The sequence below is a fragment of the Onychostruthus taczanowskii genome, unplaced genomic scaffold (genome assembly GCF_017590055.1).
Source record: "Onychostruthus taczanowskii isolate IOZ18803 unplaced genomic scaffold, ASM1759005v1 scaffold37, whole genome shotgun sequence".
Taxonomy (NCBI): Eukaryota; Metazoa; Chordata; class Aves; order Passeriformes; family Passeridae; genus Onychostruthus; species Onychostruthus taczanowskii.
The window spans coordinates 6,835,130-6,850,940 of NW_024501126.1; the positions used below are offsets into that span (position 1 = coordinate 6,835,130).

The 15,811-nt window shown below is 40.0% G+C and overlaps 1 protein-coding gene across 1 annotated transcript in view; it reads right to left on the bottom strand.

Annotated features, from left to right (window-relative positions):
• The window catches only part of CTNND2 (catenin delta 2), a 518,515-nt gene that overhangs the window by 230,008 nt on the left and 272,696 nt on the right, over nt 1-15,811 (bottom strand). The gene's annotated exons all lie outside the window — the stretch shown is intronic.

Genomic DNA, 15,811 nt, shown 5'->3' on the forward strand with positions numbered 1-15,811 from the left:
ATTAAATGCTGGCTCTGCTCAGAAGAAAATTTGGACTGTTTGAAGTGGCACATGAACTCATGGTGGTTGCCATTTCTTCCTGTCCCAAGACAACAAGAATACTTTTGCCAAAAGGAGTGGCCCGAGTCCAGGGCTATTTTTAGCTGGGTCAAATTCATATGCTAAACTGCAGACAAAACCACATACTGAAGAGAGAGGTTTTAATAACAGATTTCCCAATCATTTTTCATTGGCATGCACATTTCAAAACAAATATTTAATGCATTATAGGTTCATGAAAGGGATTTTAAGCATTTTATCTCAAAGTGTCAGCAAATGAAATACAATGAGCTTTAAATTCCATTACCATGGTTTTGTATGATCTTTTACTTATCAAAATTACACCACCTGAAAATTTTAAATTTATATTCAATTTTTTGACTTATTTTAATTTCTTTTCTTATGGTTCTAAAGTATTTAATTTTACAACAGCAAGTATCATAACTTCATTCCAAACATAAGAAAATGGGATCACCCACTTATCTATTACCCCATCCCTGGAAGTACCCAAGGTCAGGCTGGATAGAGTTTGAGCTACCTGATCTAGTTGAAAGGGTCCCTGCTCACTACAGGGGGCTGAAACTGGATGACCCTAAAGGTCCCTTCCAAACCAAACCACTCTGTGATTCTACAATCACATTTACTCACATATATGGTAGCATTTTATATGTATTGTTTTGGTTTAATTACTAGTGTGTGTGGGTGTGTGTGTGCGTGTGTGTATATACACATACCTCCTTAAGAAATGAGTAATTAAGACACACAGACCTTTTCATAAAACTGCATCAGTTCAAATACATTAACAGTATCAGCATATTTACACATCCCATGCACAAATCATGCAAAATTCAGTGTTAGAAAGAAAGACAAACATCACATATTAACAGAAAATACAGAGTTCAAAACCAAAATCAGGTACCTTGTGAGAAAAAGAGTAATAAAACAAGTTAGAGAAAATACTATAAATATTTTCAAGTGAAAAAGAGAAAATGTAATTGTATACTGACAGAGCATACTCTTAAGCACTGTCATTCCGTGGAATATGCTACCAGCTTTTGACAAATTGTATGGGGAATTGCAAAAAACTCTACAATACCAATACTGCTGAAAACAAGAACTTAATCGTAATGTTTATGGCTTTGCAAGATATTCCACTGTATTTCTTTCATCTTCTTTGCAAGACAGTTCAATGAAAATCATGTTTGTTTTTAAATTATTTGAAATGTTTTCTTTGTATTTTCTCCTTTGTCTTGTTATCAAAATAGGTATTTATATAAACTGAAACTGGCTGTCATCCTAACACCTACAAGCTGATCTATTCACTCTGATTCATTTCTCAAATTACCTTCCTAGCAGACTGTTACTTCCTTTTGAATTTTATCACAATGAACATAGAAATGCCATATTCAGAATATGAGAATGACACAAATCTATGATTTAAATATTCACAATCATGTTTATTTGGACTGTGTCACCCAGATCAATTAAAAGAAAAACAAAAAACCCAAACAACTACACATTAGAAAAACTTCTACATCTAACTTGACTACATCCACTGTCACTGTAAATGAGGGTTATGCTCTAGCAGACATTTTTACAAAAATATGTGTATGTAAAACTAAAGAAAAGTCATCTCCTACCAATACACTTCCCTTGCTTAAACAAAACCTTTTGGCAGCCAAGCCTACTGAGTGAACTGTGGCTCTTTTAGGCTATGGCAAACTATTGAGATCTCCCTTCTATTTAGCTATGCAAACAGCAAAGCCAGTGTGATTATGTCTAATGAAACAGATTTAGAAGTTGATTTCCTCACCCAGCATAGTAAATCTTCTCTGAGCACAGTGTATCCAGAAGGCACACACCTGGACTGAACCAGAAAGCATTCACATACCAGGTACATTTGCAGATGGTCGTGCAACCTTTTAACATGTTTTTCAATTGAAGACACTTAGCCCTTGCTCTAACTGTTGCATTTGTCAAATCCAAGCCAGCTACACTTTGACCAGAACCAGGTCAGTTTAACTGAGGTGACAAGGATAGGGGGTTTGCCCCAGCAAGAGACGAGAGGAACAAAAAGGAATTGCAACATAACTGTTTCTGGAGAAATGGGCTGTCTTTCCCACCAGCCTGAGATCTGGCCTGGGTGAAGCAGACGGTCAAGTCATGTTGTTTCACTGGGTCTACCGCTGACCCTATTCTGCCTCTAGAAAAAGGTAAAACCAAAACTCATAACCACACTGTGAAGAAGCAGGTTTAGTTTTGTGAAGCTTGAAGGCAAAGGTGTCCACAAAACCAGACCTTCCTCTGGTCTTCAAAGTCCCAAAATTCACAAGGAGATCAAGATTAAAATCAAATAAGCAGAAGGACTCAAAACCTTATTTATCCTGTATTGTGTCTTACCTAAGTGAGCACCCATGAAAACACTGCTTTCAATAGTGACTGCTCTCCTCATTTTTCAGGAATTTACCGGAAATTCAGTGGATTCTGAATGACAGGTAAGTTTCTGAAGCTCTGCTTGCTCCTTTTGCACTGGCTGGCCTTCCCATGGCTCCTGCTCAGCACAGTGGCCATGCAGAGACACAAGGAGAAGGCGACTGGGACCCGACCTCCCCTCCCAAGTGCCGCACTCCAGACACGCAGGAAGGGCTTGCAGGGTCCATGGCCTGCAGCTGAGCCCGGCTCATGCTGGAGGGAGAGCCACAGCATACACTCTCTGCTGCAGCCAGAAAAGACCCAGTACAAAAAATGACATGCTCAGTGGTAGGCCAGTAAATCTCTAAGCATTATCAATATTTTAAACTTCAATATCAGAACTGTGCTTGAAAAGAAGAATTTTAATTTTGGGTTGAGAGAAGGGTTTCACTGAGGAAATGAGAATTTTCCAGGTGAGAATTTCACACTGCAAATCAAGCACTACAATCTCAGTGATCTCAGTTTGTCCCCTAAACATTTAAGATCTTGCTTGAATTTGTCATGTCATTAATACCTAAAAGATACTGTATGATCTCAGCCCCTCACTACTCCAACCAAAATCACATACACAGTAAATAGTGTATCTGGGGTACCACACAGACATTCAGTATACTCCTCCAAATGTCTGTCTAAGAGAAAGAAAAGCCCCTGTTAAATATAATGAAAACCCTCCAAAAACCTCATATATGCCGTGATTATGGTTCTCTTGATTGCAGAAACAGCATATAGAAAAGCCAGTCTTTATCATTTTAATTGTTAATACATAGTATTAACAAAGATACCACAACTTTTATATTAATGTTGATAATTTAGGTGTATCACTAAATATGCTCACAATGTGATACTCAGAAGCTGACTTTCGGCTTTTGAATGTTCTTCTCACATCTGTGACAGATGTTAGGAACCACTAATGTAAAAAGCAAGAATGCCTTGATCTAGGCAGGGATACTATTGCACCATACCCGAGTATCTTAGGGAGATCAAGTTTGCATATGAACTGCTAAAAAGTTCAGAACTTCTAGAAGCCAGAGGACATTCTGCCAAGTAAACATAAGAAAGATCAGACCTTCAGAAATTATAAACTGATGAGAATTATCTTTCTACACCTGCTTGTTGAAAATTACCTCACTGGTGCTGCTGTTTGATTTTCAGGTACTACCTTGTAAAATTTTCCTCTTATTATTTGATATTAGACATTCAGTTCCTGTGCTAACCTTCTCCTAGTTTCTTTCATGGAGATTTCAAAATTATTTTCTTTGTTTTCTCCCCTCATTTATTTTCTTCACTGGTTTGAACTTGCAGTTGATTTATACCCTCTCGTGAAAGTTGAAAATTGGACCCCAGTGAGATATCTTTTCAGTGCAAAGTATGTCCACCATCCCACCCTGAGTTCATAAATGATATAAATGTGGTGCATTCTGTTGGTACCAAATTTATAGGAAGATTTATAAAGCAGATCCTTTGCCCACCTAATATACCATAAAAATAACACAGTGTTTCTCTGTCAATTATGAAAAAAACTCATCAATCTTGGGACATACAAACACTTTAACTCAAAAGGCTGAAATTAGTGTTTTAAGGCACATACCAGCCTTTTTGCCATAGAAGCTTAAGAACACAGATGTTAATCAAGCTAGTAGTGAAGTGGCAATCCAAAGGAACAAGCACAAACAGTCAATTTTAATACTGTTCAAGATACATGGTATTACATATAAAAATAATAAAAACTACTACTAATAATTTGCTTAGATGTTACTTTTAGAAGCATTTAGAAGCATGGGAAGTATAAAATTTTAGAGAAATACATGGTTGAGGGAAACTGAAAATATTTACTGAAAGAGGGGAAAAATCCCTCCCTGTAATTGTATTAGCAACTATCTCTAATGCTGTCAAGATTTGATAAAGGCACTATCATGTCCTCTGCTCAAAATACACATGCACAAGGAATTTTGTACTTCACACATGCAAAGTGAGAACAAAACAACAAAAAAAACCCCCAAAAAACTACCACCAACAAAAAAAGCAAACACTACAGGATTTCAAGATACAAGGCTACAGTTTAGATTTAAAAAATTTAGGACCTTCTGCAAATACCAATACCACAAGAGCTCTCTGGAGGTTGACATCTTTGCTATGTGACTTCTCATACTCAAACCAGAAAAAAAAACTGTGAAAACTACTACAACTTTCTATTTCTCTTGTTTTCCATCTGCTCCTCCCTCACTTTTCTGCACTCTTTATTTTGTCGTATCTAGTTTTTCTTGCAATCAAAATTCCAGTCTCCTAATTCTCAGCCAGAGACAAATGAAAAGGACTTTTCAGCAAATCTTCCTTTGCATCCTCATGAGATGGGCTCTTCACCAGCCAGCCACCTTTGATTTCAAACACATCAACCCTTTAGGGCTTCCAGGATTGTTCTGCCTAATTCTTTCTGTGGGCTCCAGCTGTCTCCAGATGCTCCTATTTTGTATAAATTAGGGGAAATACAACCTCCTTCCCTCCAGTCAGCTTCCCTATGCTCAGCTCCGTGCTTTAAGCAGCTGGTCATGGCAAACAGGTTTCCCTGCTGCACAAGGATATCTTTTAAGGGAACACACCACAATGTACAGGGGAAACGCAAGCAAACTAAAAAAAATTAATACAGAACAGGATGGTGCGTAGCAAAAAAGGCCTCTTTTCCACCCACAAACATGTTAGTCATAATTTCCTCAAGTACTGGTTATACCTAGCTGTCACACCTACTTGTAATTAGCATGTCTACAAGCTGGTGCAAGTAGGTATTCAGTAATATTTTAATCATCAGATGTTTTCATGACATGGTGAGGAGGAAGCCTTTTTATCAAGGCAACATCCCTGTCTACCAGATACCATCACAGGAGATTTGTATTTTACTCACTTTTCCATCCCATCTTCAAAATCACAGGTGGCTGCTTAGCTGCTATGCTCCCACTGCTATGGGAAATACTCAGGGCCTCTCTGAATTATTTAATAGGCTCATTGCCATTGCTGGCAGCTGTAAAGTACTAATCCTAATGAAGGTCACAAACATATTCAAACTGAGTGTACACTCCAACCAATCATCTCCTTACCACTGCAATATCTACATGCCATTCTTTTGCAGAAGAATCTCTTATTTCAGAGAAACCAAGAAAAGATCACTTGTGCTCTGTATATTGTGTTCAATGAGTCTTTCAATACAAAAATGGACAATCTTTGAAGACTGAAGAACTGAACTTGCTACTGCACTGGGGTGTCCTTTCAGTTCCATTTTCTAAGTGTTCTTTGATCTAACACTAATTGTAACAGTAAGGCTGAAAATTCCTTTGCTTAGAAACTGATGTTTTTTCTATAATGCAGAAAGACTCAGACAAAGAAAATACTGCTTGCTTGGTTTCTGAGCTATTCCTCTATTTACATTATAGCTGTTACCTGGTCACTTTGAAGGCTTTTGTCTATCTTGTTCTACTTCAGTTTGCCCACTCTCTCATTGTGTCTTAGTTCCTTTTTTTTTTTTTTTCCTATTGGGGGAAGTTATATAACTGCCACTGCCTAACCCTCAGCATGGAAAATTGTGGAATGATTTTCTTCATCACCAATTTAGACTTGGCATTTCTTTACTACTAATTATTTTACTTATGGGTTCATTAGGCGATTAGCTGGTGTCAATCTGAAATCACCTGGTGCCACCAGGGTTGGCAATGGAAGCAAATGACTTTACGAACGAAGTCATCTATAAAGATTTTTGTATTCTAAGCAAATGTCAATGCAGAAACAGGTAGATTAAGTAATTCAGTAAACAGCAACAGTGACAGAATTTGTATTTTAGAAACCTGTATTTCAGTTCAACAGATATAATGGCTGAGATGAGTGAGTTCCTGTCCAAGCTAATTTTGCAACAGCGCTTACTTAATGAGTCTTCAGTGAAGCCTGAAGTCCAAACCTGAATACAGCCTCTTCCACAGCCGGGTTTGTCACAGGCTTCACTGCTGTGCCCAATCTCACATCGCCACACCCATAACCTTCTCCAATTCTACATGCTTCCCTCCAGTCATTTACCACCACGATGTTCCAGAGTTACAAGGTGTCCAACACAGTAACACAGCCTGCATCTCAAAGGCCTGTATCTCAAAAGGCCATATAGTTAAAGTGTAATTTTAAAATCCATCTAGTCCAAGTGGACTCCAGGGTTTTATGCAGATATTACTATATATACATATATATAGTTTATATATAAATATACAACTATATATTTTCAATTATTTCATATTTCCAACTCAAGGCTGGAACGACTTCCTTGTTTACAACCAAACAGAGAAGAAGCCTCATTTTTCAAGTTATCAGTATTAAGAAATATAACACTCTCTTCAACCTCTAGGAACTGACTGCCTTTTAAATCTGCCAGATTTTAATCTCACTAATATATGCAACTTTCATTCTCAGGTTAAGCTTCTACCATGTTTCAGTGATGCTCCTCTGCACATAAAAAATGGTGTGTACATATAATGTGATAATCAGATGCCAACTTTGGCTGCTGAAAATGTTATTGCCAAGATCTTTTCTCAGATTGTGTCTTCTCTCTTTGAGCTCCATCCCTCAGTTTAGGAAGAACATGGAGTTTAATTCATTTGTTACATGAGCATTTAGACAGAGAAATCAACAACTGCCCTTCTAGAATTTGACATACTAAAATTCATCATGGGAATTTCCTCACTAGAGATAAAATTCAACCCTGAGCAATGCCACAATATAGGAAACATATACATCACTTTCCTCCTCTTTGCAGTAATACATTATTTCACATTCTGTGCGTGGGACAAAACGACCCAATCACAGCAAATCCACGCAGACCACACTGCTGCACATAAATGAGCCTACTGCAACTAAATCTCTGCTTTCACTCCTAAAACAACCTTCTCTTGAAATTTCTGAAGTTTCCTGTCCATCTGGCCAGCATAAGGCTGAACACATGGACAAAAGTCACAGTTAATATATAAAAAGATATGTAAATAGTATGAGACAATAACAAATTTACAGACTGCACTACATCGTGCTACAGCCATCAAGCACATGGACATCTCCTTCAGATTTTGACTCTTCCTTATTTAGGCCATTATAATCCTAGAGTAGTAAAGTGGTTACTAAATTGTATTTCTTAGAACACCCTAATAATCCTCAGCTATTTTAATTAGTAGTTTCTACTCTGGAATAGACAGTTGTTTTGTTATTAAGGTAATCACATTTGTGTTCCAGTACCAGACCACATAGTATGTTCACCTTAAACATTAACCTAACTTCTCCAAATGATAGTTTGAAAGTTGTTGAACACATTTAAGTAAAACCTACTCTATTTGTATACTTGTACGCATAAAAACTACATGTGAACTGCAGAAATTACGACAAAGGGATAGTTCTAAAAGTAGCCAGTCTTATACTAAGAAAAAATAGTACAGTCTGAGTAAAAAACAAATAATGGGCTAGTGATTTTTAAGCGTGCCTTTAAATGTAATACTGAAGAAGGAATGATCCTCTAACAAAAAAATTTAGTCATCTTAAAGACATGACTGGGTAGTTACCTGAGGCACAGCAGTGTTTTCATTCAGCAAAGATTTACAAGAACAAGATTTATGAAAGGTGTTTGAATTGAATTTTTATTTCATGAATGACAACCTTGCATTTCTATGCAACACTGAAGTATATAAATGAGAATGGATGTCCTGCATCACTTAAATCTAATGTGATGAATCTTTAAACAGGGACTACACCTGTACAGTAAATATATGACAAATACACCTACAGTTTCTGGCACAAACTTTTCTCAGCAGTGGCAGATGAGATTTATAGAGTATGTACTCCCCTGAGCAAGATTTTATAATCACAGCTCTGCCTCAAAAGGTGGCAAAAGTCAAGGTGCACCTGAGAAATGCTCAGACATGTTACAAGTCATTCTACTAAAAAAAAGGAGAACAGAAGAATAAGAAAATATGTGGATAAAATACAAGCCTCTGAAGGTATCCTCCTCATGGGACACAGGAAAGAAGTCATGGATACTAACCATTCTAAAAGATTTCTCTTCTGAGTGGTAAAATCTTGTCTATATTCATATGGGTGCAATTCCTCTATGGAACCCAATCATGGGCTCAGTACTTTTAAACTACAACTATTTTATATGGAGAAATGCTTCTGCACTATAAGGGGGGGATATTGCTTTCAGATTACAAAGATGATTCTGAAGGGTTTCAACTTCTGGCCCCTTCCTCTCCATTCCTGACCACAGGATACTGCTGAAGTTGAAAACACTGCATTTTGTTATTCCTCTGCCAAATTTTTAATAGGAAGGAAATAAAACAGAAAATTCTTTGTCACAGAAGAAAAAAAAATTACCTAAAAACACATATGCAAGACTATAACACAGGTAAAACTATACAAGCGAATGTGGATCTGACAAAGGAAATGGGATTATGACTTTGTATTGCTTTGAGGTGATTTGTTATTCTTTATGCAGATTACTAAGGTATTTTCTGCTCAATTTACTTTGTACTGAAGATTTGTTCCCTGCTTGCTTCCTATAATTCTCTCTCCCAAAACAATGTTATCAAGTGGATGTCAGTTAGGAGTACAGGTCTATTATCACAACATTACCAAACTGAAAGAGACGCAGTTGTAGGAATAATTTTTCTTTTTAATTTCTCTGAAAACATTATGTCCTATAGCCAGAACTCCATGCTGTGTGATTTATCAGCATGATCCTCAATTAATCTGCAGCTGTGCCATCACAGCACATCCATGTACAACAGCTTATGACACAACAAAACAACCTGTCCCCCAGCCAGAAAAAAAGCCATCACCTAAGCAGAAAGAAGCAATATTTGGTATTTATAATCCAACTCTTTTAGATCAGGAAGAATGAAAAATTAAATACAGATTTGAGAAACAGCATAAAGGACAAAGGGTTTAACCTAAATGGGGCAAGTGAAAGCTGGTATTTCTGTTGCTCCTCCTTTTCCCCTGAACTGATAATTTTAGAGACAAATAAAGAAAAATATATATTTGATACCAAAGTTCCCTTTAACTTTTAAATCAAGTATTTGTAATACAGGAAAGAGCATGTAACAGTTAACTTTTCATTAACAGCCAGATGATATTCTGGAATTACTATACCAGTGTACTCGCTGGTGCTCCCTGTAAGAACCTGACAATATCTAACTGCTTGTATACACTATTTTTTTGTCCTCTAAGCCCCTTTAGACTCCTTTCACTCATTAATCTGAAGTCCATGGAATTAGAAGTGATACATCTGGTTAACTAAATTCCAGTTCCCTGCTGAAAAGCAATACTTAACCCAAGAAAGGATAACTGTCCATTAACTGGGATATAAAATGCCTTTTGGAAACTGCCACTCGTAATATGCAAGGATCAGACTTCTGATTCCCAAAGCTGAAGTTATGTTTGCACACCTTACAGGTGCAGAAAGCTGAACTAAGCCCTCTGTATGTAATTCATCATGACATTAAAATTGCAGTCCCGCAATGTCATTTTACATAGTCTCATTTTATTTCATGCTGTGTTAATTTTCTAAATTTTCTTCAGCATGTTTAAATCATAAGACAGCTTCAGTGATTTGAAACAGCTAATAACAAACAAGTTATCAAGGGACCATCAAAAATATGTATCTCCAAGTAAAGCTTAAAAAACCGCCCTCATATTTCAGATATCATCTGAAAGGTGCAGAAAACCTGTGGTATCAATACAGGTGGGGGGATGAAGGGATTAGGAGCAGCCCTGCTCAGAAGGACCTGGGGGTGGATGAGAGGCTACACATGACCCAGCCATGGGCACTGACAGCCCAGAAACCAATCGTATCCTGGGCTGCATCCAAAGCAGCACAGGCAGCAGGGTGAGAGAGGGCATTCTCCCCATCTACACTGCTCCGTGAGACCCCACCTGGAGTGCTGCAGCCAGCTCAGCACAAGAGAGACACAGACATGTTAGAGCTGGTCCAGAGGAGGGCCACAGAGATGGACAGAGGGCTGGAGCACCTCTCCTACGATGAAAGGCTGAGAGAGTTGGGGTTGTTCAGCCTGGAAAAGAGAAAGCTTCAGGGAGACTTGAAAGGGTACCTGAAAGGGCCCTGAAATAAAGCTGGGGAGGGACCTTTTAGCAGGGTTGTTGCAATAGGACAAGAGGCAATGGTTTTAAACAGAGAGACTGAAAGAAGGAAGGGTTTTTTGACAATGATGGTTGTAAGGAGCAACTGGAACAGGCTGCCCAGAGGCAGGTGGTAGATGCCACATCCCTGGAGACATTCAAGGTCAGGTTGGACAGGGCTCTGTGCAACCTGGTCTGGTTGAAGAAATCCCTGCCTACTGCAGAAGGTTTGGACTACAGGATCTTTGGAGTCCCCTTGCAACCCAATCTATTCTATGACTCTATAATTCTGTTTTAAACTATTTCATAACCATTAAAAAATCTCAACAAATTTCGAAAGTCAAAATATTAAGGTTTAAAACCTTAAAAATGGTTCAAGAACAGTTTATCTCTCAAAGTGCACAGAAAAAGACAATCCATTTGTGATAAAACACAACTACAATAAAGTAGCTTAACGGTTCTTGAAAGAAGAGCAAATCACTCCAAAGGATTCAGACATCTGAATTTTTCATATGTCAAATTTTTGAGTATTGGAAAATTGCTTCATAATATGTAGAAAATACACACTGAAATAATGACTTCTAAAAATTTCAAAGACATTCACTACTTTATTACATAGCAAGACAAATATTTATGGTCTTGTGAAGATGATGTACTTTGGCTCATTTCATGCATTCTTTGTAGCCTCATTCTCCTTTTGTACAGGACAACAAAAGAGGTAAGAGACATGACAAAATGTTGAGAACCAAAGAAAGGCTAAGCTGGACCAGCATAAAAAACATGCAGCAAATGAAGCCCGTGGGTATTTCAAAGCAGCATTAACAAGCCCATGCAACACCCTCCTCCATCCTTGCTGTAAAAATCTGTTAAAAAAAATTCCTTGGACCTACTCAGCAATTACTGCTCCCACAGACCACTGGCTCCCTTGCTGGCAAGGCAGGACCATCGGGCAGCAGTCACTCCCTCCTAGGACAAGGACAAGGTGGTCTCTGCCCCACCAGGCCAGTTGCAGAGGGAGGGCAGGGCAGAGGGGAGGGTGGCCAGTGCAGCTTTCCAGAAGCCACTCCACAATGCCAGACTTCTGCCTACCAGGTCAGTGAGATGGGAGTTTGAAGAGGTCAGGTCTTTCATACACGGAGCAGGAGCAAATGACACATGAACCTGGCTCTGAGAACCTGGACTGCCCCACTTCACTCGTGCAAAGAGGAGGAGGCCAGAGCCATTTGAACACCCCCAAGAAACAAAACTAGCAATGTCTCCTACCTGCAAAAAAAACACAAACAAAGAGTAAAATGTGTTTTGTATGGACTGTTCCTGCCTGGGGCAGAAGAAATATGGGCATTTGGCTTCTCCTTCTCTACTTTTTCAGATCATGAATAGAGACATGATCCTCACAACAGACACCTCATCAGACAGAACAAGGAGGCAGCTCAGTCCTGTTGTGAGAAAGCCATCAGCCCAGTGACAAAAGAAGGACTAGGTTTTCTTGTACACCTTCTCCTTGGACACTGCTTAAACTCCAGGACAGCAGAAGCCCAGGCCAAGCGCAGCAGGCAGGAAGCAGCAAATGCTGCCACTGGCACCTGGCTCCTCTTCCATACTAGATACCTCCAGCAGATACCTCCTCTTCCATACTAGATACCTCCATGAACAAACCTACCTTTGTTCACGGACATCTAGTCCATGAACAAAGACTGGACTCCAGAAACAAACACTGCTTCTACCCTACTAAATCAAACCACACTTTTACAGGAGAAATGCAACATTACTACAAGCAGCACTTGAGGTAAAGCATCCCTCCGTGCAGACACTTGCTTCAGCAAATGAAGTACAAGGCAGGAGTGGGATGGAAGGCAGAGAAGAGGACAAGAGCATCTGTCCAGATACACAATGGCAATTCTCACCTTCGGCAGTTTTTCCTGAGCTGCATCACAGGACAATGAAATATTGTGGTTTTCCCCATCACTGGCAAATGGCCAGCAGCAACAGGTAACTCTTTCCTTTGAAAAGCAGCTGCCTTGGCTGTTAACCGCTCTCCAGTCAGCATTCTTCCTCCACACAGAAATCCAGCTTGCAAATAGACACATTTTTGCTTTGCACCTGCCACCACAGGCCTCTTCTTTTGGATCGGTACTCTGTGCCATGATGCCCAGAAAGTGGTGCAGCCTGTGGCAGCACAGCTTTGGGTAACAGACATCTTCAGAGGTGCTGGTGCACTGGGGGAAGCACTCAAGCCTCAGCAGGAGGAATCTCAGAGAGATGGACCTGGCCTGAAGGAATGGAGGCCATCAGAGAAGCCTGAGGGCAGCCTGGCAACTGCTGCACACACAGGGACATTGGGCAGCTCTGAGGGTAGCACAGGAAGTGCTGCAGTGCACACCTGCCACAAACACGTTCCCCGATAGGTAACCCATTGCAGGAGCATGCCTGATGGGCCCTGCAGATCCCACCCTAAGTGACTCTTCAGAGACAATGCAAACTTCTACTGCTTACCCTTCTACTAGCCAACCTCCTTTCAATAAAGCCTTCCTTTCAGGGTTCTCTTTAATTTCAGCAGATCAATCACAGACTCCTCATTCTCCTAATGCTCTCAGAATGGTCTGTGCAGTACCTTTCATGCCCTGTCTTCATCAAGGAGGCAGCTCAGCTCCGTGCACCCAGCTCTCCAACAAACACCAAGTGGTTGTGTAACCACACGAAGCTGCTGGACTTTGAAGTCCATTCAACTATGACTGAACTGCGTCACAACACCTTCCCCATGGTGACCCTCTGGTGACTGAGACAGACACCATTCTCAGGCTGTGCATCCCAAGACCATCCCTAAACTTTTATCCAGGCTGCCAGGGTTGTCCTGATGCCAGCAAGATGCACGCACCCTTCACAGAGCTGAGGAGGACAGGTTCACTCCTCCAGTGCATCCTTGTCACTTTGTAAGGTTGGGGTCAAAAGTATTTGCCTGCAGCCCCTGAAACCAGTGAGTGCTCTTAAAGCACGGTTTGAGATCTCTGCAGGTTTTAAGATCTAAATGCTCACAGTTCACCAGCAACACCAGTGCTCTTACACAGCTACGCTTCATCTGATAAAGTCGCTCTTTGTAGAGAGTTCAGAACAAGCACAGCTCTCCCATTTCTCATCCGTCCCTCCCAGACCACTGGGGATAGTACTCTTTCAAGGCTTTTACAAACTTTATCTGGAAATTACATCCTTTTTACAGAAGAGGGCTCATCTGTTTCTCTGAGGGACCACAATAGAAGCATGAGCTTCCAGACAGTGATGCCAGCCTCTGGAGAGTGATGACAACTGTTCACACAGTCCCCACAGCTGCCAAAGCTGTGCTCCTGAGCTGCAGCACAGCACTGACAGCCCACAACCAGAACAGTGAGGATGCTTTGTCCTCAAGGCAGCTACAGAAATCCCAGGCTTGCAAAATAGTGTGATTTTGCCTGTTTTGCCTGGTTTTGTGTTTGACGTGGATAAAATGTCAATAACTATAGAATAAACCTCTAGTTCAAAACTCTAATTCTGCAAATAAGCAAACAATCATTGATTCCATGTGCCACTCTGGCTGAAAGGCAACCCTTCCTCCCTCTTAATTAACAGCCCTCTTCAAATTCCATCAGTGTTCATGTAAACATCCCATCAAATAAGCTTATCTCTACTATATGAATAATTCAAAACCTTTAGGTTTATGAGGAAAATCAGTAACAAACCCGCCAGAACAAAAATTATTAGAGTTATTTAGTTGAGTTACAAATACAAGCTGTAAGTTGCTATTCAGTAAATAAATTAATTTGCTTTTTGTATTGTGTCTGAGTACTCCCTCCAAGCACATCCTTTGAGGCTTCCCATTTCAAAAGGAAAATTTAACACTTACTGCTTTTAGTGCAAAAGTTTGGGCTGGTACTTTTTATATGAGAGAAGGCATCACCCTTTGAAGAGCAAAAGGGATTGTTCAGTAAAAGCTTAACAACCAAAAGAGCTTTTACAGCTACTGCTGTCAAATTTGAAACAATATTTTTAGCTTAGACAGCATGACAGTAACACACCCAGTTATAATTTATGCCACAGGTACAGGCTGGCTGGAGAATGGAACAAGACTAGACCTGGGGAGACAGACCTGGGAGTATTTGTGGATGAAAAGCTCAACATGACCTGGCAATTTGTGCTTGCAGTCCAGAAATCCAGCCATGGCTTGGGTTGCATCCAAAGCAATGTGGCCAGGAAGACGAGGGAGGAGATTCTGTTCCTGTCCTCTGGTGAGACCCTATCTGCAGTGCTGCATCCAGCTCTGGGATCCCAGCACAGGAAGGACAGGGACCTGTTAGAGTGAGTCCAGAGGAGGCCATCAAGATAATCAGAGGGCTGGAGCACCTCTCCTGAGAGGACAGGCTGAGAGAGTTGGGGCTGTCCAGCCTGGAGAAGAGAAGGCTCCAGGGACACTTTAGAGCCTCTTTCAGTATCTGAAAAAGGCCTACAAGAACTGGAGAGTGGCTTTTCACAAGAGCACTAAGTGATAGGACAAGGGGGAATAGACTTAAACTAAAGGAGGATAAGTTTAGATAAGATATGAAGAAGAAATTCTTTACTGTGAGGGTGGTGCGGCACTGGAACAGGTTGCCCACAGAAGCTGTGGACTCTCCATCCCTGGGAATGCTCAAGACCAGGCTGCACAGAGCTCAGAGCAACCTGGTCAAGTAAAAGGCTTCACCAGTGACAGGGAAGACAGAATGTGATGATCTTTAAGGTCCCTTCCTACACAAACCCTTCTATGAAGAACTAATCCTCTTTAAAGCTATTAGGGGAGATGTTCAGACATGTTTTGTACCTTCTGCAGTTATGTAGTGCAGAACTATCACCATGCATTTCATTCTCAAGTGAAATACAAAGAAAATACTAAAGTTAAGAACCAAAACATCACCCAAAAAACAATGAGTATATAAAACAAACTTGATTTAGTTCACCCCATTCAGAAATTTTAGCTTATGGAATTTTGCTTACTGAATATTCATTCACCTAGAAGACGAAAAATTCTTGAGAGGGCTTTATCCTCAGTTGTGCAAACATTCTTCAATGTAATATGTATTTAAGGGCTCATAAAATAGAAAGAGGTGATGCCTATAGTAAGTAACCATTCTTGGTTACTTTTACAAAATAA